The sequence below is a fragment of the Amia ocellicauda genome, chromosome 10 (genome assembly GCF_036373705.1).
Source record: "Amia ocellicauda isolate fAmiCal2 chromosome 10, fAmiCal2.hap1, whole genome shotgun sequence".
Taxonomy (NCBI): Eukaryota; Metazoa; Chordata; class Actinopteri; order Amiiformes; family Amiidae; genus Amia; species Amia ocellicauda.
Window position 1 is genome coordinate 40,588,764 of NC_089859.1, and position 23,867 is coordinate 40,612,630.

The 23,867-nt window shown below is 43.9% G+C and overlaps 3 non-coding genes and 2 pseudogenes across 3 annotated transcripts; all 5 read right to left on the reverse strand.

Moving 5' to 3' along the window:
• Nucleotides 1-128: 128 nt before the first annotated feature.
• Nucleotides 129-247, reverse strand: LOC136760616 (5S ribosomal RNA). Its single transcript, XR_010820236.1, has one exon. It is a non-coding gene; the product is annotated as a 5S ribosomal RNA (ribosomal RNA).
• A 221-nt stretch (nt 248-468) lies between these two features.
• LOC136760968 (uncharacterized) lies at nt 469-587 on the reverse strand (annotated as a pseudogene).
• A 209-nt stretch (nt 588-796) lies between these two features.
• Nucleotides 797-915, reverse strand: LOC136761140 (uncharacterized; annotated as a pseudogene).
• A 215-nt stretch (nt 916-1,130) lies between these two features.
• LOC136762530 (5S ribosomal RNA) lies at nt 1,131-1,249 on the reverse strand. The gene has a single exon (XR_010820727.1). It is a non-coding gene; the product is annotated as a 5S ribosomal RNA (ribosomal RNA).
• Nucleotides 1,250-1,464: 215 nt separating this feature from the next.
• On the reverse strand, nt 1,465-1,583 carry LOC136762414 (5S ribosomal RNA). The gene has a single exon (XR_010820613.1). It is a non-coding gene; the product is annotated as a 5S ribosomal RNA (ribosomal RNA).
• Nucleotides 1,584-23,867: the final 22,284 nt, after the last annotated feature.

Genomic DNA, 23,867 nt, shown 5'->3' on the forward strand with positions numbered 1-23,867 from the left:
AGGGAAAAATATCAGTGCAGGAAAGGGTGTTGAAAGTAGCCGGGTACGTGTACAATTCTTCAATTATATCTCCTGGAGACAGAAAGAGAGTATTAAGAGCTACGATGAAGTTACCAGGAGACGTAAAAAGCTTGCAGCACCTGGTATTTCTAGGAGTTCTCCCATCCAAGTACTGACCAGGCCCTGCCCCGTTTAGCTTCCGAGATCTGACGAGATCGGGCGCGTTCAGGATGGTGTGGCCGCAAGCCAAGATGCCTGGCTGCATGATGTCTCTTAAAGGCTGGCGGGTATTGACGGAACTTCCAGCAAAAAAAAAGAAAAAAAAAAAAAGAAAAATGGATGGAAAAATATCAGTGCAGCAAAGGGTGTTGACAGTAGCTGGGTACGTGTACAATACTTCAATTATGTCTCCTCCAGACAGAAAGAGAGTATTAAGAGCTACGATGAAGTTACCCAGGAGACGTAAAAAGCTTGCAGCACCTGGTATTTCTAGGAGGTCAGCCATCCAAGTACTGACCAGGCCCTGCCCCATTTAGCTTCCGAGATCTTACGAGATCGGGCGCATTCAGGACGGTGTGGCCACAAGCCGAGAGGCCTGGCTGCATGATGTCTCTTAAAGGTTGGCGGATATTGACGAACTTCCAGCAAAAAAAAAAAAGAAAAATGGAGGGAAAAATATCAGTGCAGCAAAGGCTGTTGAAAGTAGCCGTGTACGTGTACAATACTTCAATTATGTCTCCTCCAGACAGAAAGAGAGTATTAAGAGCTACGATGAAGTTACCCAGGAGACGTAAAAAGCTTGCAGCACCAGGTATTTCCAGGAGGTCACCCAACCAAGTACTGACCAGACCCTGCCCCGTTTAGCTTCCGAGATATGATGAGATCAGGCGCGTTCAGGACGGTGTGGCCGCAAGCCAAGAGGACTGGCTGCATGATGTCTCTTAAAGGCTGGCAAGTATTGACGGAACTTCCAGCAAAAAAAAAAAAAAAAAAGAAAAATGGATGGAAAAATATCAGTGCAGCAAAGGCTGTTGAAAGTAGCCGTGTACGTGTACAATACTTCAATTATATCTCCTCCAGACAGAAAGAGAGTACTAAGAGCTACGATGAAGTTTCCCAGGAGACAAAAAAGCTTGCAGCACCAGGTATTTCCAGGAGGTCACCCATCCAAGTACTGACCAGGCCCTGCCCCTTTTACCTTCCGAGATCTGACGAGATCGGGCGCGTTCAGGACGGTGTGGCCGCAAGCCAAGAGGCCTGGCTGCATGATGTCTCTTAAAGGCTGGCAAGTATTGACGGAACTTCCAGCAAAAAAAAAAAAAAAAAAGAAAAATGGATGGAAAAATATCAGTGCAGCAAAGGGTGTTGACAGTAGCTGGGTACGTGTACAATTCTTCAATTATATCTCCTCCAGACAGAAAGAGAGAATTAAGAGCTACGATAAAGTTACCCAGGAGACGTAAAAGCTTGCAGCACCAGGTATTTCCAGGAGGTCTCCCATCCAAGTACTGACCAGGTCCTGCCCCGTTTAGCTTCCGAGATCTTACGAGATCGGGCGCGTTCAGGACGGTGTGGCCGCAAGCCAAGAGGCCTGGCTGCATGATGTCTCTTAAAGACTGACGGGTATTGACGGAACTTCCAGCAAAAAAAAAATGGATAAAGAAAAATGGAGGGAAAAATATCAGTGCAGCAATGGGTGTTGAAAGTAGCCGGGTATGTGTACAATACTTCAATTATATCTCCTCCAGACAGAAAGAGAGTATTAAGAGCTACGATGAACTCACCTAAAGGATTATTAGGAACACCATTCTAATACTGTGTTTGACCCCCTTTCGCCTTCAGAACTGCTTTAATTCTACGTGGCATTGCTTCAACAAGGTGCTGAAAGCATTCTTTAGAAATGTTGGCCCATATTGATAGGATAGCATCTTGCAGTTGATGGAGATTTGTGGGATGCACATCCAGGGCACGAAGCTCCCGTTCCACCACATCCCAAAGATGCTCTATTGGGTTGAGATCTGGTGACTGTGGGGGCCAGTTTAGTACAGTGAACTCATTGTCATGTTCAAGAAACCAATTTGAAATGATTCGACCTTTGTGACATGGTGCATTATCCTGCTGGAAGTAGCCATCAGAGGATGGGTACATGGTGGTCAAAAAGGGATGGACATGGTCAGAAACAATGCTCAGGTAGGCCGTAGCATTTAAACGATGCCCAATTGGCACTAAGGGGCCTAAAGTGTGCCAAGAAGACATCCCCCACACCATTACACCACCACCACCAGCCTGCACAGTGGTAACAAGACATGATGGATCCATGTTCTCATTCTGTTTACGCCAAATTCTGACTCTACCATCTGAATGTCTCACCTCTTTTTCCTATTTGTAGTGGAGATGAGTGGTACCCGGTGGGGTCTTCTGCTGTTGTAGCCCATCCGCCTCAAGGTTGTACGTGTTGTGGCTTCACAAATGCTTTGCTGCATACCTTGTTTGTAACGAGTGGTTATTTCAGTCAAAGTTGCTCTTCTATCAGCTTGAATCAGTCGGCCCATTCTCCTCTGACCTCTAGCATCAACAAGGCATTTTCGCCCACAGGACTGCCGCATACTGGATGTTTTTCCCTTTTCACACCATTCTTTGTAAACCCTAGAAATGGTTGTGCGTGAAAATCCCAGTAACTGAGCAGATTGTGAAATACTCAGACCGGCCCGTCTGGCACCAACAACCATGCCACGCTCAAAATTGCTTAAATCACCTTTTATTCCCATTCAGACATTCAGTTTGGAGTTCAGGAGATTGTCTTGACCAGGACCACACCCCTAAATGCATTGAAGCAACTGCCATGTGATTGGTTGATTAGATAATTGCATTAATGAGAAATTGAACAGGTGTTCCTAATAATCCTTTAGGTGAGTGTATATGTATGTATGTGTATGTATGTCCAATTGCTTTGACAATACAAATGAAATGAATTGAGAGAGAGAGAGAGAGAGAGAGAGAGAGAGAGAGAGAGAGAGGAATATGAGCTCCTTAAAAACATTTGTTTTTATACATAAGCGGATTTAATTTGTGATTTACAAATGAATATATAGCACTATAAACATACACAGAAGACATGGAATAGAAATTCAGAAGAAAAAGTATTCAAAAAATAATAATTTTAAGAGAAACACAAAAAGAAGAAAGCAGAGAGACAGTTCAGGAAGAAAAGTCAGAAAAGAAAAGCTGAAGACAAGAATTGGAGGTAAGAGACAAATAATTAAACAAAAAAATATGTATTAATAAAATAAATAAGCATTCTCAGTAGTTGACTCAGCCAATGAAAATGCAGAGCTCCGATTTGAATAGAGTGACAGTAGGAGAGAGCCCAACTGCCACTGAGACTGATAGAAATCTATCGAACAGCAGTCTGACTGCAGAGCTGCCTTTTGAAATCCGATACCCTGAAGACATTCGCTCTGCACAGGCTAAGAAGGACTACAAACAAGCTGTGATGAGAGCATCTCCTGAGACCCTCATCCTAGACTACACCGGTAAAGGAGAAAACAGGGTCAAGAACAATCTACTGTTCTACACCGCCTTTCACAAAACCCTGTGCCAGACATACCCCAATAACAACAAGAGGGGCATTAGCAGAGGCAGGCAGATCTCAGTGCTGGTAGAGAAAGACACAGACAGTGTGATGCTCACTTTTAATGTATACCACAACGGGACCATCATGGTGCAGGGCAGCGAGAGCAGCCTGGACCAATTAGCTCTCGGCTTCCACACCTCAAAGCAGCAGACTGAGGTAGAGAAACAAGTGCCAGAGCCGGCCACCCTGCAGTCTGCCCCCAGCCACACGGAGCCAGACAGTGCCCCATCTCCCACAGACTGCCCCCCTGTCTCCCCAAAACTCTCCAGCAACATTAAAACACTAAAGGAATGCCTATCAGTGCTGGAGCTGGAGTTTGCGGAGTTCAGGGACTAAAGATGCAGCACAAGGCTGAGATCCATGAGCTGAGAGCAGCAGTGAGAGACCTGGAGGAGCAGAGACAAACCCTGAGGACGGAGCTGCGCAGAGCGAGGGAGGAGCTGACCAGGACACCCCAGCACAGCCAGCTAAGGAGCCTGCAGAGCCAGCTGGAGGAGCTAAGAGAGGAGCTACACATCACTGGAGCACAGAGACTGCACTGCACTGAACCCACAACACCTCCAACCCCTGACACCTCCAACACTGATGCACCCACTGATCCACCCACACTCCCCACCACTCCTGACACCCCCACTATCACCAGACCTGCCACTAATACACAAACCCCTGAAACGCCACTCCCCCAAAACACACCCGCTGCCCCCACCACTCCCGACGCAAACCCGGAGTGGCAGGTCAACACAGAGGTGGTCATTCTGAGCGACTCCAATGGGAAGTTCCTGGATGAGAGGCGCCTCTTCCCTGGGTGAAAAGTGAAAAAGCTTTGGTGCCCGACAGCACAGAGAGCCCTGGAGCTGCTCTCCAAGAGGAGGCTGTGCCAGGTCAAACACATCCTCATCCACACCGGCACTAACGACCTGAGTGCCCGCAGGGGCGATGTGGCCTCAGCCCTGAGACAGGTGGCAACGAAAGCCACAGAGGAATTCCCAACTGCCAAAATCACCATCTCCACACTGCTGCCCCGCACAGACGTGCCCCTGCACATCATCCAGGCCATCAACGCAGAAGTGTCCCGAAGATGTGCCCTCCTCCCCAACGTACACCTGGCACACCACTGAGACATCCAGCCACATCACCTGTATGACCACGTCCACCTCAACAAGACGGGTGTGAGGATCTTCGCAAAGGTCCTCAAGGACACAACCCTGGGCCGAAACCCCACACACCCCCACCCCATATCTTGTTCATTTTCCAAAATACTTCAATTTTTGCCCTCTATCTGTTTCACTTCATCCTTTATTGACCTCTTGCTGTTGTAGTATTGAAAAAAGCTCTTTGCATTCGTTATAGAGCTATGTTTCTTTCTATTTCCCTCTTTGCTTTCCTGATCCCTTTCTTAAGATCTATTTGCAGTTCACCATATTCTTTGTATTTTGTTTAGTCTCTATCCCTTTTGTATGCGCTATACCACATTTTCTCTCTCTTCAAATTTTTTTGCATACTTCCATTAAACCATTTTGGCCAATGTTTTTTGGTCCTCAATTTGCTAAGTTTTGGTATAAATTTCTCCTGAGCCTCAAGTAGTATATTCTTAAATATACCCATCCATTTTCAACTGAATCTGATCCAGTGTGCTCCAGTCTACCTCTTCCAAGTGTCGCCTCATACCTTCAAGGTTTGCTTTTCTAAAATTGTAGACCATTGCTTTAGACTTGGGCCTTGTTTCTAGAAAGAATGCCTCAAAGATGACCATATTGTGATCACAGTTTGCTATTGATTCTATAACTAATGTCCCTCTGACTCTATCTAACATCTCGGTTATTTGAAGGGAAATCTGTCAAGGTCACTGTTAAGGTACAACGCTTCAGTTGAAGCAGCCCTTCGGATCCCAGTGAATCGGGCAGTCAGGCCAGTCAGCGTTTCAGCTACAGGGGAGACTTTTCAGCAGGAGACGAGCGCTCGGGAAGAAAAATGCACAGACACAGAAGTAGTCCGTTCGTTTATCTTCAGTTTATTTAAAGTTTCACACAGCCTTTATACAGTCTAACAAACATCTTCAGTGATAGTTACGGGGCAGTCCCGATATGTAGTTACACACCATAATAGTACTGATTTTGCAGTGTTCCCACAAGCAGGTACACATGTCATGCCTCGTGGGAATGTTATTGTCCGAGGATGTGTGTAACCCATAATATATTTGTGTTTCGGGAAGGGGAAAATGTAGCACATACTGTACGAACAACATGTTTTGTGTCTGCCACAGCTGCTTGGATTACAAGCAGTTCTGCAAGCTATTTCAGCAGTGTGCATAAGACATAGATAATAAGTAAAGTTATGAATAACTCACAGTTCCTAACTAGTAACTTACTGGAAAGTTTCCTATATTTTCTAACAGTTATACAGTGGGTATATACAATACATAGGAGGCAATTTTACCCCAAGAGTCACCGTTGACAATTGGAAACAGCTCCTCAGTGGAATATGCCAGTAATGAGGACATAAGTGTACAAACATAAAGAAAGTCCTGCTATTACAAACTGCCAGCAAATGCATGCAATGCATTACTCATCTATTCAAAATACCTAGTTTACTGCATTACTATGATTATTATTATCCAATATAGAAATATATTAACACATTAGTCTCAGTAATGTGCATTTTTCACCTTTAATTGTGTGTAATTTCCAGGAAAATAGTGTTGATACATTTTGAATAGTCAGTGAAACATATCAATTTTCAAAGACTTCATGTCCCTCTTAACAGCCCTAGCAAACAATGCATTTACAGCATATTAATAAATAAAGAATACTTTAAGGGGGATGGTGTAAAACATCCATAGGAACAGCAGAGAAACTGTAAGTTAAACATGAACCTGAGATATTTCCACAATGTTTCTGGGTTAAAAAATAGGATCACCAAATAAATAAGCAAGTAAATCTTAAAGTACAGCTATAGATAATTCATTTTTGTAAGGATATTATACATTATTGACAATGTTTTCTGTACCAGTTGTTAAAACCCCTAAAAAGAGCACATTATAAATGGTCAATGTGATATATTTCCAGCACACAATCCCCAAAGAAATGACAGGAATTTAGGACTGAGTTGTGGAAATACCATTTTAACTTGTATAAAAGGAAAGCTTTAAAGTTAATCTCTACTTTCTTTGGGTCTCAAATATTTAATTCTTAATTCCCCTAACTGGTCTTGGTTTGTATCGTTGAAATGCAATTTGATCACAGAATTTATCTATTTAACATGTCAAACAGTAGGTGGCAGAGTTTACATTACATTATTTGTCATTTAGCAGACGCTCTTATCCAGGGCGACTTACATTTGTACCCATTTATTATTATTATTATTATTATTATTATTATTATTAATATTTTTATTTCTTGGCAGACGCCCTTATCCAGGGCGACTTACAACATAACTGCAAAAATACAGTGAAGTACAATCAATCAATCAATCCATTTTTATTTGTATAGCGCCCTTCGCAGGGTAGCCACAGAGTGCTTTACAGACTGGTAAACATACAACAAACATACAGCAAAATAAAAAACATAAATACAATAAAATCAAATATAGACCTGTAAACATTTTACATGATCTAGAATAAAGTGAGTGAACATTTAAGTAAATAAAGCATTTAGGAACGGAGGAGAGAAAAACAAGAAAACTCCTAAGGATGGCATGTAGGAGAAAATGAATCTCTGGGGGTCCACGGCCTAGGGCCTAGGCCTAATGGTTGCCTCCCCTCCAGGCAGTATACTTATTACAGCAGCAAGGAGATCAGAAAGTTCTTTATCGGTGCTGCTGGCTGTGGTCTTCCCTGTGGAGGAGGCCTCTCGCTGGCCATCGGGGGTGGAGGGTTTGGACCATCAATAGGCTTTGGGTTGCGATGGCTCATCAAACCTTGGGTGTGGATGCCCCGTTGACCCTCCATTGTGAGGTGCTTCTGGGATGGGTTGTGCCTCATCAGACGGGTAGGGAGGTGCCAGTCCCTTTAGTGCTTTAAATGTTAATAAGAGCACTTTAAAGTCTATCCTGTAGTGCACGGGCAGCCAGTGAAGAGAAGCCAATACTGGAGTGATGTGTTCATGTTTTTATGTTTTTGTTAGGATTCTTGCAGCAGCATTTTGGACTGAAGTGCACAAATAGCTCTGTTTGTGCTGCCTGACAGAATGGCATTACAGTAGTCCAATCTAGATGTAACAAATGCGTGTATCAATTTCTCAGTGTCCTGTAACGAGAGGAATTGTCTTAGTCTAGCAATGTTTCTAAGCTGGAGGAAGGAAGATCTCGACACATTCTGAATGTGTGATTCAAAAGATAGATTATGATCACAGATGACACCCAGGTTTCATGCCATCCCCTTAGGGGAGAAATTAAAGTTATCATTACTCAGTTTTGTTAGTGAATGATGAACAGTTCGATTTTTGTCTCCTAAAATTATGACTTCTGTTTTGTCAGAATTAAGCATAAGAATTTTTTTTCTCATCCATGTTTTAATCTCAGACAGACAGCAGATTCGTTTTTCTAGGTCTATGGTGTTGTTAGGATTTACTGACAGATATAATTGTGTGTCGTCTGCGTAACTGTGAAAGTTAATATTATGTCGTCGAATGATATCACCTAAAGGGAGCATGTACAATGAAAAAAGTATAGGTCCGAGGACTGAGCCCTGTGGGACTCCGTACTTAACCTCAGTTAAATTTGAGTGGTTCTCGTTAATCTGTGCATATTGGAGTCTGTTTGACAGATATGATTTAAACCATGAAAGCACATTGCGAGATAGGCCAATACGGTTTTCTAAGCGGTGTATCAAGATTTTGTGGTCGATTGTGTCAAAAGCCGCACTTAAGTCTAATAAAATAATAACACTGGTGTGCCCTACATTGGAGGACTGAAACACGTCATTCAATACTTTTAACAGGGCCGTTTCTGTACTAAGGCCGGAACGGAAGCCTGATTGAAATTCTTCATAAAGATGATTATCGGTTAAAAAAGCTTGCAGTTGGTTTTCAACTACTTTCTCTAGAACCTTAGAAAGGAAGGGAAGGTTTGAGATAGGTCGATAGTGTTTAAGTTGGTTAGGGTCGACACTGGGTTTCTTAAGAAGTGGTTTAATTACAGCTATTTTAAATGATTCAGGAACAGATCCTGAGAATAAAGAGACATTGATAATATTGTGTATTCTGTGAATAATTCATGGCAGAGATTGTTTTAGCAGTTTAGTGCGTATAGGGTCTAGTGCGCAGGTTGTTGTTTTCATTTTAGTAATTAAGGAGACCAATTCCTGGTGATTTACTACGTTAAACGAGTCCAAGGTAGGCAGGGGCTGTGAAGGACTGCATGTGTCAGCTATAGTATCTGTGTATGTTTCCTGTTCTATCTGTTTTCTAATGCTGTTAACTTTGCTATTGAAATGATCCATGAAGTCACTACAGGTGAAATTGGGGGGGATGACCTCTGAAGGCTTTACCTTCTGGTTAGTAAGTGTCGCTATTGTATTAGAAAGAAAACGCGGGTTATTCTTATGCGTCTCTATTAAATTGGAGTAGTAGGCAGACCTAGCAGAGGACAGGGCCTGCTTGTATCTTATTATACTGTCATTCCATGCCATGTGAAGACCTCTAGTTTTGATTCTCTCCATTTACGCTCACATCTACGGCATTCTGTTTTAAGTGAGCGAGTGTGTTCGTCAAACCACGGTGAGTGTTTTGTTGGTTTTTATTTGTCGTGTCCTTAATGGGGCTACTAAAGCAGTGCTTAGTGTATTGTTGAAATTATTTAATAATTCATCTGCAGATCCTTCTTTTGATAAAGCTAGCATTTGGCAACAGGGTAGTGAATTTATGAATAGCAGTGGGATTTAGGCAGCGAGTTTCTATGTTCCTTTCCGTGTGTCTAATTCTACTCCTCCTACAAGGCAATCAATCATTACAAATTAAATTTAGCTAAAACAGCAATTCAAAATAATACATTTTACAATTTTCAATTTACAATTTACACAAGTACAGTAAGTGACATCCTACATCCTTGACAGTGAAAGCTAAGTGCTGTCAAGATGTAGGGTCACAGTCAAGGGCTACGGGAAAGGGAGCAAGGAGGAAAATAATCAAGAACGCGAGAAGCATAATACAACTGTGAAGTGCTATCTAGCAGGGATAGAGGACTAATATTACAAGTGCTGTCGGAAGAGATGCGTCTTGAGTAAGTGCCGGAATGAGGTCAAGGACTCTGCTGTTTTGACTTCGGTGGGCAGGTCGTTCCACCATTTAGGTGCCAGGGATGAGAAGGAGCGGTTCTGGAGGAGGCAGAGTTGGTCTATACAACTGGGTATTTTACTGGAGCAATCTAAGTGAAGTACCTTGCTCAAGGGTACAACAGCACTGCCCCACCTGGGATTTGAACCCAAAACCCACAATATGAGTCCAGAGCCCTAAGCACTACTCCACAGTGTTGCATTAATCACAGACTGTACCAAGGCTCCATGTGATTCTTTATTGCACTTATACTGTTATTATTGTTTATTTGATTTAATTTGAATTATTCACTGATTGAGTCGTGTTCTCAAATTGTTTGTTTTCATTGATTGTATTCACTGATTGATTGACTTTAATTGATATTCACTATTATTGAACAGGCAGAAGCTTTGATCCCCGATGCGGCGCACCTGCATCACTGAGCAGCGGCCGCCTTCCCTCATGGCCACTACACCTGTGGACACTCAGCTGGAGATAAAGGCTTCCCTGCCAGAACAAAGGGGCACGGCGGAGCACCAGCAGGGACAGTGACTGCGGGACGGGTTACAGAGGAGAGGATATCGGCTGTGAGGGTGCCAGCCGGTAGGCACTAACTCCTCGCAGGGTCGGAGCGGGTCCCTGCAAATCGGGAGCTGCCTGGAGAAACATTAGCCGCTGGACGCAGTGACTCGACAGCGACAAGAGGATCTAAGGGACTATTACTGGCCAGAGACATTGACTTGGCTTCTACAAGACTGTATTCCTGGACTTGCCTTCTTGGCTCTGCGGTTTCCAGCTTCTCGGCGATAGACGGCACTTTGGGGCTCCGGACCAGCAGCCGGAGGGAGAAGCACATAGCGGACGGGTGAGAGGGACGCGCTCAATATCCCTGTGAGCTTGTGATCGCAGCACTTGCCAGTGAGCGAGCGTGTCCTCCTCCTGAGACTGCTCTTTGTCCTGGATTGGGGCTGCTTGTGCGGACGAGCTGCTCGTTTGTGAGGATCTCTAGCCTGGGACGGAACCGGAGGCCGAGCCGGGTTGGGACTGTGTAATTGAGACCATTCTCTCGCCATTCTCCATCGTTTCATACATACGTTTTTTGATTGTGAATATAGGGGGTATTGTCTGGGCTTAGTTTTATTTGGGAATTTAGTATAGTTTATTATATTTTCAGCTTTTGTATAGGTTTCTGTATTTTTATTTTTGCCCAGGTGATTAAAGGCAATTTTAATTGTAAAAAAAACATTGAGAGAACGGTCAGATTTCGTGCCCTGCTAGTTGCCCCTGTTGTATTGTACATGCTGAATTTTATTTAATGGACTAGAATAAGACCTTTCTTATTTACTGGTGACGTCTGTCCTGGGACCTTACCTGCAGGGGGAAATAAGTGAGTGGGAGCGAGTCCCCACCTCGCGTAACTCAGTTGGGATGGCGTAGCGAGACTTCATGCGACCCAGTCAGAGGTGATTCTAGGGTATGTGGGGGCCCCAGGCAAAATAAATCCTGATGGTGAAGCCAGGGAGAGCATGGTGGGGTTTCCCATTTGCGACACCCCTGGACCCACTGTTCACTGCCACGCGTGACAATTTTCAGGTTTTTCTGAATGCTTAAACACTAACAGTGATTCTTGAAGTACTATCTCTGAAATAATTAACACTTTTAGGCAATGTATTTAACAAGTGAGCAATGGGTTCAATCAAATATGAGCTGTTATACTGTTGCAGGTATAATTGGGATATTTTGAGATGGAAACCGGTAAGTGCTGTAGTCTTACTGGTACAGTAATATGTACTGTACTTTCATAATGAGAAGGATCTCTCACTACAGTTTCTCAGTCGTTTATACACTGTGACCGAAAGCATGCACAGAGTGATCCGAGGTTCAAGCTAACATCCCAGAACCACTTCTGCAGGACTATGCACACCTTCACCTTGCTTCAACTCAATTGGTGAGTCCAGTTCACTCATGTTGCAAAACATTACTCGCAACTCTCAATGTGTTGGCACAATTGTCATTGAGAAAACACCTGTACCTTTTGTGCAATACATGAGTCATCAGACAAAACTCAAAGTGCTAATGTACTACAACACACTTCACGTCTGCAAACCCATCCATCCATTTTCAAAACACACAATTCCTGTGAGGGTCGCAGGGCAGCCAGAGCCGATCCCGGCAGTGATAGGGCACAAGGCAGGAATACAACCAGGACAGGATGCCAGGCCATCGCTGGGCAACATATACACAGCAATTTAACATAACCTAAACTGCATGTCTTTGGACAGTGGGAGGAAACTGCAGAGCCTGGAGAAAACCCACACGGCACATGGCAAATAATGCGATTAGACTCAGAGAAATCCAAACGTGTATAATAGAGGATAATGGGATGTTTCAGAACATAGACCATGTTTCAATATCCACTATTGATCGTTTGCTGAGAAGGCACAGGATGAGCATGAAGCAAATATATCGTGTACCATTTGAGAGGAACTCTGATCGTGTGAAAGAGATGTGCTACTTTTACATGCAAGTGAGTATGAAACTGTTTCCAGTACTATTGTGCACTTAGAAGAGACAGAGGTCCAGGAAGTGCAGTAATGCACCATGTTCTAATCACTGTTCCTACATGGTCAGAGAATACTCAAGCTTGATGCCAGCGATGACCACATTGAGTTCATCTATGTGGACGAGGTAGGATTCAAGAGGCGGTGCTGGGGAAGGAACATCATTGGCCAGCAAGCAGGTCCCTGGCCAAAGGGGTGGAAACATAACCATGTGGGCTGCTATCAGTCATTGCATTTTGTTGCTTGTTATATATAAATACATTGATAATTTTTGGGTAGGCAGGATCATCCATGCATCCATCCATTTTCAAAACCACTTAGGGTCGCAGGGAAGCTGGAGCTGATCCTAGCACGCATAGGGTGCAAGGCAGGAACACACCCAGGGCAGGATGCCAGGCCAGCACTGGGCAACACACACACACACATACAGGGCAATTTAGTATGGCCAATTAAGCTAACCCACATGTCGTTGGACGGTGGGAGGAAACCCACATGTACCCGGGGAAACATGCAAACTCCATACAGACAGGCAACCCAAGCTGGGTCTTGAACCTGGGACCCCTAGAGCTGTAAGGCAACACACCACTGTGCCACGACTGGCCAGGATCAAACATTGTATAATATAAAGTTCTTTACTGTCTGTGTTGATGGATTCTTTTTGTTTTCCTACATGAATCTTCCATTTTGAGGAGAGAGTTTTATTTTTCTAAACACAGTGTATTCTTAATGCTCAGTGTGAGAAACAGATATGATGTATGTGTGTGTGATTCTGACCCAATTCTTTGATTTTGAGGGCTGTGTATATAGTTTTTAGGCCAGAATTTTCCCCTGTGTGTGTTTAGCAGATGTGACTTTTTATTATGGGCATTGTGTTAACAGTTTAGGAGTATTGTGGTATAATAGTGTGTATGCAATTGGGAAAAACTATAAAACCATTCAAATGTTTTTAGAGAACTGCAAGAAAACCAGTATCTGGTCGAATGTTCACCCCAGAGCAGGAAACGCACATTGTAAATATAAAATAACTGCATCACACTCAGAGAACTGCAGGACCACATAATGGCAGATAACACACATTCCACAACATCAACAGAGTGAGTCTCTCGGCACTCTCTCGTCTACTGAAACTTAATAGAATTGGGATGAAGCAGCTATACAGAGTTCCTTTCGAACAAAACTCAGACCGTGTAAAACAACTGAGATATGAATATCTGCACGTAAGCTATACTATCCTATCATTGGTACTGGATCTGGAAGTGCACGGTGCTACATCATATTGACTGATCCCTGTCTTTTCATACTGTGCTACATTGTTTTGTCATGGAGCTAGAAGCAGATTCAGTGCATCGTGAGCTAATATATGTGGACGAGGCAGGTTTCAATCTTGCAAAAACAAGCGGCCACGGCAGAAATATCATCGGACACCGTGCAATCATCAACATCCCAGGACAACGTGGTGGCAACGTAACAATGTGTGCGGTCCTTCACCATCATGCAATCCTTGGCCCATACAACACTGCACACATCATCACATTTCTGGACACCCTCCACAAACAGACTAATCCCTAATGACTGGGTGCCAGAAAAGCCCAGGTACGTTATCATCTGGGACAATGTTAGTTTCCACCGGGCTGCTGTGGTCCGCAATTGGTTCACAGGTCACCCACTTTTCATCAAACTCAATCGCCCCCATAATCTGCGTTCTTGAATCCTATTGAAGAATTCTTCTCTGTATGACGTTGGAAGGTGTATGATCGCCAGCCCCACCAACGCATACCCCTTCTACAGGCAATGGAGGAGGCTTGTGGAGACATCGATCAGGGGTCATGCCAGGCCTGGATATGGCACTCCAAGCGATACTTTCCATGCTGCCTGGCTCAAGACAACATCGCATGTGATGTGGATGAAGTCTTATGGCCAGACCCACAAAGAAGGTGAGATGTAGCCTAATTTTTTCTGTTCTTTTTCCTAGCACAAATGTCTTTTCTTCTACTGCATTTTTGTTGTTTGAGGAGTGTTAGAACATTGAGAGAAAGAAAAAAAAACATTCCCCTTATTTGTATTGATAATGGGTTACAGTGAGGGAAAAAAGTATTTGATTCCCTGCTGATTTTGTACGTTTAAGAGAGTGCTCCCTTTAAGAGAGTGCTCCTAACCTCAGCTCATTACCTGTATTAAAGACACCTGGGAGCCAGAAATCTTGCTGATTGATAGGGGATCAAATACTTATTTCCCTCATTAACATGCAAATCAATTTATAACTTTTTTGAAATGCGTTTTTCTGGATTTTTTTGTTGTTATTCTGTCTCTCACTGTTAAAATACACCTACCATTAAAATTATAGACTGATCATTTTTTTGTCAGTGGGCAAACGTACAAAATCAGCAGGGGATCAAATACTTTTTTCCCCTCACTGTATGTTCGGGAATACACATTATTAGTATTATTTTTATTTCTTGGCAGACGCTCTTATCCAGGGCGACTTACAAAATAGAAGCGCAATACAAAGTGCAAGAATACAATTCAGTACAAGGCATCAAACATTACAAATTCAAATTTACATTATACAAGGCAATTCAAAACATAATACATTTTACAACTTCCAATTTACACAAGTAAATACAATAAGTAAAGTCATACATCCTGGAAAGTGAAAGCTAAGTGCTGTCAAGATGTTAGGTCCCAGTCAAGGGCTACGGGAAAGGGAGCAAGGGGGAAATCAATAATACAAGTATTAGTAATACAAGGCAAGAAGCATGGTAAAATGTTGTGAAGTGCTACCTTACAGGAGAGTAAAGGGACTAATATTACAACTAATATATCCTTCCGGCGCTAACTCAAGACATCTTTTCAGACAGTACTTGTAATATTAGTCCCTTTAATCCCCGTTAGATAGCACTTCATAGCATTTTGTCATGCTTCTTGGATTATTGATTGATTTTCCTCCTTGCTCCCTTTCCTGTAACCCTTGACTGTACCTTACATCTTGACAGCACTTAGCTTTACTTTCCAGGATGTATGTCCGCACTTACTGCACTTAACTGTATAAATTGGAAGTTGTAAAATGTATTATATCTTGAATTGCTTTGTTTAATGTAAATTTGAATCTGTAATGTTTGATGCCTTGTATTTAACTGTATTCTTGCACTTTGTATTGCACTTATTTTATAAGTCGCCCTGGATAAGGGCGTCTGCCAAGAAATAAAAAAAATAATAATAATATTGTGTCGGTATCGGGAGCCAGTGGCGGGAGCGGAGCAGTGGAGTAGTGTGTGCGAGGGAAAGAGATTACCAGGCGAGCCGCAGAGTTCTGGATGAGCTGGAGCGGCGGGTAGTAGTTGCAGGCAGGCCGGCCAGGAGGGAGTTGCAGTAGTCCAGGCGGGAGAGGACCAGTGACTGGACGAGCAGCTGAGTCAAGAAGTTGGTGCGGAAGGGACGGATTCGGCGTATGTTGCTCAGGAAGAATCTGCAGGTGCCTTTCAGTGTGGTGATGTGCTGGGTGTAGGAGAGCGCAGGATCAAGAATGACTCCTAGATTTTTAGCGGAAGAAGCAGGAGAAAGTGTGGTGGATTCCAAGGGGATTGAGATGGGGAGATCAGCAGAAGGTGAGGAAGAGTGGGGGAAAAAGAGGAGATCCGATTTAGAGAGGTTGAGCTTGAGGTGGTGTGACTGCATCCAGGCGGAGATAGCAGACAAACAGGAAGAGATGCGAGAAGGGATGAGAGGGTCAGAAGAGGGAAAAGACAGGAAGATCTGGGCATCATCTGCATAGAAGTGGTAGGAGAAACCATGGGATGCGATGAGGGGGCCCAGGGAGCGAGTGTAGAGAGAGAACAGGAGCGGGCCCAGGATGGAGCCTTGGGGTACGTCTATGAGGAGAGGTTGGGGGGTGGATGAGGAACCTTGCCATGTCACTTGGTAGGTCCAGTCGTTGAGGTAGGAGGAGATCCAGGTGAGAGCAGTTCCAGAGATACCGAGGTCAGCGAGGTAGGAGAGGAGGATGGAGTGATCGACAGTGTCAAATGCTGCAGAGAGATCAAGGAGGATGAGGACTGAGGAGAGGGAGGCCGCCCGAGCACACCGGGGGGAGTCAGTGACTGCCAGGAGAGCCGTCTCGGTGGTGATTCTGAGTCTGAGATGTCCAGGGGTGTCACGAAGAGTTGCGAAGGGGAACAGCCTCTAGACAAGATGAGGTCTAACTGGCAGCCTGCACTGTTAGTGGGTGGAGACGGAGAGAGAGAAGTTAAAGGAGTAAAAGAGAGGAAGAAATCCGGCAGAGTGGGAGGGTTTGGAGAGGATGGTAGGTGAGGACAGCGAGGGGAGGGAGGAGAGAAGAAAGTCGAGTTCATCCAGGAAGGTGGTGAGTGGACCAGGAGGACAGTAGAGAACTAGAAGAAAGAGGTGAGAGGGAATTCAAAGCTGTTGGAGGCGATAGAGGAGAGAGAGGGGGGTGGCACAGAGAATAGCAGAGAAGGGGAGAGCAGGAGCCCTATTCCCCCCCCACCCAGTAAGACAGGGGGAGTGGGACAGGACAAACACAGAGGATAAGGCAGCAGGGGTGGATGAGTTCTCCGGGGAGATCCATGTCTCAGTGAGAGCGAGGAAATCCAGAGAGTGGTGGGAGGCGAAGGCGGAGATGAAGTCGGCCTTGTTGGAAGCATACTTTACACATTTGGATGCCTGTGTGTATGTGTGTTTACTACATGTATGAATAAACTTTATTGCAAACTGCTATGCCCTGTACATGAAAAAGCAAAAGCCACAAGTGTTTTTCATTTATACTATCATTCATGCTTAGTTGGCGCTTTGTGTGCCTATTCAAATAATGGTTTGTGTGTACTGTATTGCATACGCAACCTATCGTTATCTTTCAAGTCGGAAGCACTGCCCAAGGGGGAGGGGTTGCTGTATAACAAAGCCGTCGCAGGGGCGGAGGCAGCGAGCTGATAAGGGAGCCTGCCACGAGGTGCACCGCAAGGGTGCCTAGGCAACACAACTCCAGACAGTTACCTCAGGGATCCCGTAGGGCCGCACCTGAGCCGTCCAGGAGCGAGGACCATAGTCACGCTCTACCGGGAGCTGTCTGCTATCTGCATATACAAAGCAGGGCTACAGAGGTTAACTCTTATGCCCTCCACTTACAAGAACAAGGCCGGCTGCTCTACTAGTGCAGCTAGGAGCGAGGCCGTAATCTACTTGCACAATGTCTGGTGTAGGCAATCAAGCACTTGTGCGGCCTCCGCGCAATATCATGGCAGTGGACCCCTGATCCAATAGGAGCGGGTCACAGACCCAATGAGAAAAATACAATATAATACATAGCTGGCTAATCAGAAAGAGTAGCCGAGCTGAACAATATACAATATAAACATATCGCATGACAGGAAGACAGGACAGGAAAACTTCGGAGGTTTCAGGAGAAGCATGCAATCTGCCTTAATGTTTCAAAATAGCCCTATTGTAAATATAAACCAAAGATATTAAATGTTGTAATTTCCAAAACAGGGCAGTTGCCATAATATCAGGTACTGTCAAATGTTCTCTAGCCGAAAACTGTTTTTTTCAGTTTGTTACGCCATGGCGTCCAACTCGTAACACCTTTTTTCACTATGTCACCATAGAGACATTTCAAGCCAGGCAGTTTATTAGGTTTACAAATAATAATAAATAATCTAACTGCTGTTTGACGTCTCCCATGTCAGCTTCTCCTTGTACTGCTTCGAGACAGGACAGAAGATTGCTTTAGTTTCTATGTCGCCACAGTTTCAATGAAGGCACTGTTCCTCGGAAGATGTCACAGAAAATATACAGTATCCTCTTGGACTGGGGCTGGTATTGCGAGACCATGACCGTGCAGGCCCCACACCCCCATCTCCACAGCCATACTTCGTCCCAGTCAGCCTCACTGCGGAGACAAAGGAGTCAAGGAAAAACATCCTTGGCAAGAATTCATGAGCTCGGCAGGATGACGCAAAGAAGGAAATACTACAGAGTAACGAAACAATCACCAATCTAGATGTACACGTAATGTCACTTAAGGAAATATTGAAAGTTTAAAGTTTTTAAATACTGATTATCCCCCAGTCCATTATACTGTGGGTGCAAATATTATATTTCCTCATAGTTTACATTTGCTTACTATAGTATGTTTTTCCAAGGTTTTGCATGTAAACAATACATTAGCTGGTCTTCTCTTATAATATTATTATTGTTATACTGTTTAAAGTTATTGGATCCTATAGGGTATAAAGTTAAAAGTCACACATAAAAGAAAACAACAACATGCCAAAAAATGCAACGAAGTATCCCATAACCACAATATGTAATCTTTACATGCAAAAGTTAATAGAAACAAGAATATCGAAGTTGCCATGGTAAGAATACATAATGTCTCCGTATAGAATAGTATTCAAAGTTATACAGTATATCTAACCTTTAATTAGTTATTTTAAATCAAACTTATGTGTAATGATTGTAGGCTATTCATATTGCAGATATTAAACAACTAAAAACATGATCCTAAGTCAAACTCACTAACAAGCCATTCAGCGGTGGTTCTAGCCCCTTTCATCTCGGGGGGCATGGCTGGGGCCAGTTGTAATCGTAGCGGGGCCATCATCGGGGGGGTGTATTGTCCATGATGTTAGTGGTGGGGGGGGTGCTGACAGTGTTTTGTCCACGGTGCCAGTTAGGGGGGCCACAGGGGGTATGTGCCAAATTTGAGGTATGTGCCTATCCTGCGTTTTCTTTTCTTTCTTATTTCTTTTTTTTTTTACATACCAAAGTAAAGCTGTGACCTTATTTGGCAAAGTAGGGTTCAGGATTTAAATTCACAGTGGCTACCTGAACTAACAGTAATGGGGCACACAACAAGTAAACAGAGAAAATAACTACACTATTCCTACCCTCCCAAATCTTACAGGACAGGTGAGATGCCCCTACTCCAAGATACTTATACAATAGAAAAACTATGGTAATAATAATATAGCCCAAGACAAAAAATATTAATCTTTCTAGACTGTATTAAAGTTCAGCACTTCGGAAAAATAGAATTATTTTGTATTTCAATAAAACAAAAATAATTACTGGTATCCACACACCCAACCAATGTAAATGTCACGGACGGTGTTAATTAGCTCCTTAATCACCATTACTTATTATATTTATATTTCACTTCACTTTATGCAATATGGCTTGTGTATTTTGTTTGGTTCTATATTGCCATTATTTTGTGTGTTGATTATCTTTCACTTTATTGTTTAATTTGTTATTCACTTAGTATTATTTTGATTGTTTGCACGCGTGCCTTATTATTTGTGTTTCTTTGAGCCAATCACCACCGCACAACTCACCTGGGTCCACCTGCACTCTTCACACGCGTCCCCACTTAATCACCCTGCCCTGGGAGAGGAGAGGAGGGAGCGTCTGATACGAGCCGCAGAGACCTCCCACATTGGAAAGTGGACTTCAGCAGACAGGAGGGGAGGTGGCAGACCTGGGAGCAGGACCCAGATCAACACGGCGCACAGGGACAGAATAGTGATGTCGTTCGCGAATGTGCCGGGTCCCGTCTGAGAAAGGATGTCTGTTCTTATGTTTTTATTTCTTATAAATGAATACAAGACAGAATAAAAGTATGAATGTTGTGTTGATGTGCTGCGTATGATGACATTGTCCCGGTGCTCCCGTTTGGTGCAGCACACACACCTCAACACAACATTCAGTCAGTGCGAGTGGTGCGGCCGAGCAGTGTGGCGAAAAGTTCATCTTTAATTACGGGTCAGAAAACAAGATGAGTGACAGGCACAAACGAAGTAGCATTTGGATGCATTTTGATAATATAAACAACAAAGGCAGAATGTAAAAATTGTAAAGTATCATATCAAGCAGGGTCTACTAACAACCTTCACAGACACATTAGAATTATAAATCCATCAATGCAGTTGGAAGAAAACAGGCAAGCTAGCATGCCTGCTACTGAAAATGAAAATACCTGTGCGATTACTGGAACCATTGCTGCTGCAGTGCTCACAGCCACCCCTCAGGCATCAGGTACTGCGACCTATTGCAACCCATAGTTCTATAAGCCAATTTATGCCAAAGGCCATGACCCCAGCAAGACCAAACACAATTGATGAGGTATTGGCTAAAATTATTGCAAGGGAATTCCAACCATTCTCAGTCGTGGAGGACAAGGGATTTAGAAGCTACACCCATGCTCTCAATCCAATGTATGTTCTTCCAAGCAGGAAAACACTCTCCCAAACAACTATTCCAAGACTGTATGACAGACAATGTGCTTCACTGCAAGAAAGGGTTAAAAAGGCTACAGCAGTTTGCCTGACAACTGACTGCTGGACATCCAGAGCCACCACTTCCTTCATGTCTGCTACATGTCACTTCATTGAAAATTATAAAAAATGGTGTCCAATCTTCTGGACTGTTTTGAGTTTAGTGGCAGACACACTTCAGATAACTTGGCAGAGGGACTGCTAAGAGTGCAAAAAAAGGGTGGCAAGTAGAAAACAAAGTGGATTGCTGTGTTACTGACAACGCAGCTAACATCACCAAAGCTTTTTAACATCTTGAAATGGACCCACCACCCATGTCTCGTGCACACAATCAACCTGGTTGTAAGAGATGCCCTGAAGGTGATGAAGCCCACTGTGAACAAAGTGAAGGCGATGCGGGAATTCTTCCATAAGAGCACACGAGCCACAGAGAAGCTGAAGTCTTCTCAACGCCAGATGGGTATGCCTGAGCTGAGGTCCAAACAAGAAGGTGGAATTCAACATTTCATATGCTGAAACGGGTTCTGGAGTCCAAGGATGCAATCATCTCTACCTTGGCCATTATCAATGCACCTGTTGATGCTCTGAGCCAAGAAGAGTGGGAGGAAGTGCGAGAGACATGCACTGTTCAGGAACCCTTTGAGCAGTCACTGTGGAGATCAGTGCAGACAGGTACAATGGACAACTGTTTTTACATTAGTATTACATAATTGCATATTTGAGGTGCATATTAGAGGGGAATGGCAGTAATAATAGACAAGAATAAACTGAACAAAGTCCATATACCACATAATAAAACAAAGCATAATTCTGAGTTTTCTCTTTTTTTTCAGCTACGTGACAGCCTCCAAAATGCTACTCCTGTGCAAGGGTCTGCAGAGAATAACAGCCCACCACCAGACAGGAGGAACAGTAACCAAAGGGAAAGAGAGAGAGTTGGTGACTGCTCTCTGTGCATCTATGGAAAGAAAGTTCCACAGAATGGAATACAATACCGTTCTCTCAGAAACCACCATAATGGACCCAAGGTTCAAACAGCTGTCCTTCAATGACAACAGAGCTGTTGATGAGGCACCTCAAAGAGTAACAGCAGCAGCAAGATGCAGCCCCAGCAGCCAGCAGGCTACACCACTAGGAGGCCAAGAGGGAGAAGAGGGAGCAGGGGCACTAGAAGTGGAGCCACAAACGTCTGCTGTTTGGAGGTTCTTTGATGAAAGAGCAACAGGAGACACTGCAAGAAGGAATCCCACAGCAGATGCTATACTGGAAGTAAGATCCTATCTTGAAGAGCCCCTTATCCAAAGAGCCACAGACCCGCTGAGCTGGTGGGAGACCGAGGCTTCAGTCTACCCACGACTGGTCAAGGTGATGGCAGGGAGACTCTGCATCGTAGCAACATCAGTCCCTTCAGAAAGAATCTTCTCCAAAACAGGGCAGATAATAACAGAAACCGGATCAGCCCCTGTAAGCTGAGGCACTTAGACTTTCTTAATGCCAGTCTGCACTAAAGACAAGGTCACTGGTAATATATACATCTAGAACTGTTGGATGCTGCCGTTATGCGCATTGTAATTCATTTTTTATTTGTTATATGGTTCCATTTTGAGTGTGGTTTGCTTGGAATGGTTTGTGTTTTGGATAGTTCAATATAAATAAAACGTTCAATACACATGTGTAATAGTGTTTGATGTTTTCACATGATTTACGTTTTTTTTTTAATACAAAACATGTAAATTATGGTATTCTGGAAATTATAAGATTAAGTATAATTACATTGAATAAGTGATGTATGTGCACACATACCAATCATAGGTCCAAACATTGCTAAATTTGCCTGAATTATAAAAGCCAGAAGTGGTACTAAATGAAGAGCCATTTGGGAGCCGAAAGAGCCGGCTCTTATTGCTGAATTGAGCCAAATGGTCTGGCTCACTGAAACCAGCCGGAATTCCCATCACTAGGACAGAAGCAGAGAGAGATGGATTCCTCTGGAGGCTACAGTGAGTGCACCTTTGGTTTCGCTGATTTCCATGGAGTGTGGAAACGTAGAGAAGTTTAAGACGCCAAGCTGCGAGTGATTTCCTGCTGTGCCCACCCCTCTCCCCTCCTTGGATTATAAGCGATCGAGGAAAGACATTGAACATTACAGTGTCTGTTTACATACTGGACCTACTAACCTGGGCGCTGTGTTGCTTGGGTATTCCTCCATGCAGTGGGCAGGGCAGCTGGAAACCGGCAAACAGGGAAACCGGCAAACAGAGAAAGCGAGAAGAGGGTTAACATTAACGTTAACGAGGCTGACCCGGCAGTCCACTGTCCAGATTCCGCCCTGCAGTGAGATGGTGCTGTGGGCACAGGTGCCAGAGTTCCCCCACATAGCGGAATACTGTGTCCTGATCGAGGCTTGGGATGAGGAGCGAGAGCGGCATGTGGCACGGACCATCACGTGGGTATGCCAGGGTAGGGTCCCGTTGCCAGTGTTAAATCTTTTCCCCTACCCTGTAGATGTGCCCCAGCGCTGCCCACTGGCTAGACTCTCCCGTATAGACCAGCAGGACATTATCACTGAGGATGAGGCGACATTCCAGTTCCGATATCCAGACATGGTAGAAGTGGGGGTCCGTCCGGTCCAGACACAGGGGGTGACAGGGACCGTGGACTGGACAGGGGGAGCCACCGACTTGTCCAGGGAGCAGTGAGGATGGTTAGGCCCTGTTGCAAAAGTGGTGTTGCGTCTAGTAATGTAACCATTCCTTATATCCCAGGACATTAGTTTATAGACACTGTTGCACCGTTTGTAGTAGAACACTTGCATTTACTCATAAGGCAGTTCCCTAATCTCAATCCCTTACACTGGTTTATTTATGGACTTCCTTCCTAATTGATAGGGTATTACTGTTTGTGAAAGAACTATTTCCATACAGTCAAAGTTTCATGACATTAGACTTTAAACTAACTCATATCTCATTCAATTATTTATTCATTTATTCTACATCAAGTTATATCTTCAGTAACGTCCGTATTTTCCCACGTTTCATTCAATCACCATCAGAAGCTCTCTGTGCTAAAAGTGGCAGCACATTTGTCTCACACACATCAAACTCGCCTTTTCCTGCTTCCCAAGCCTTATCAA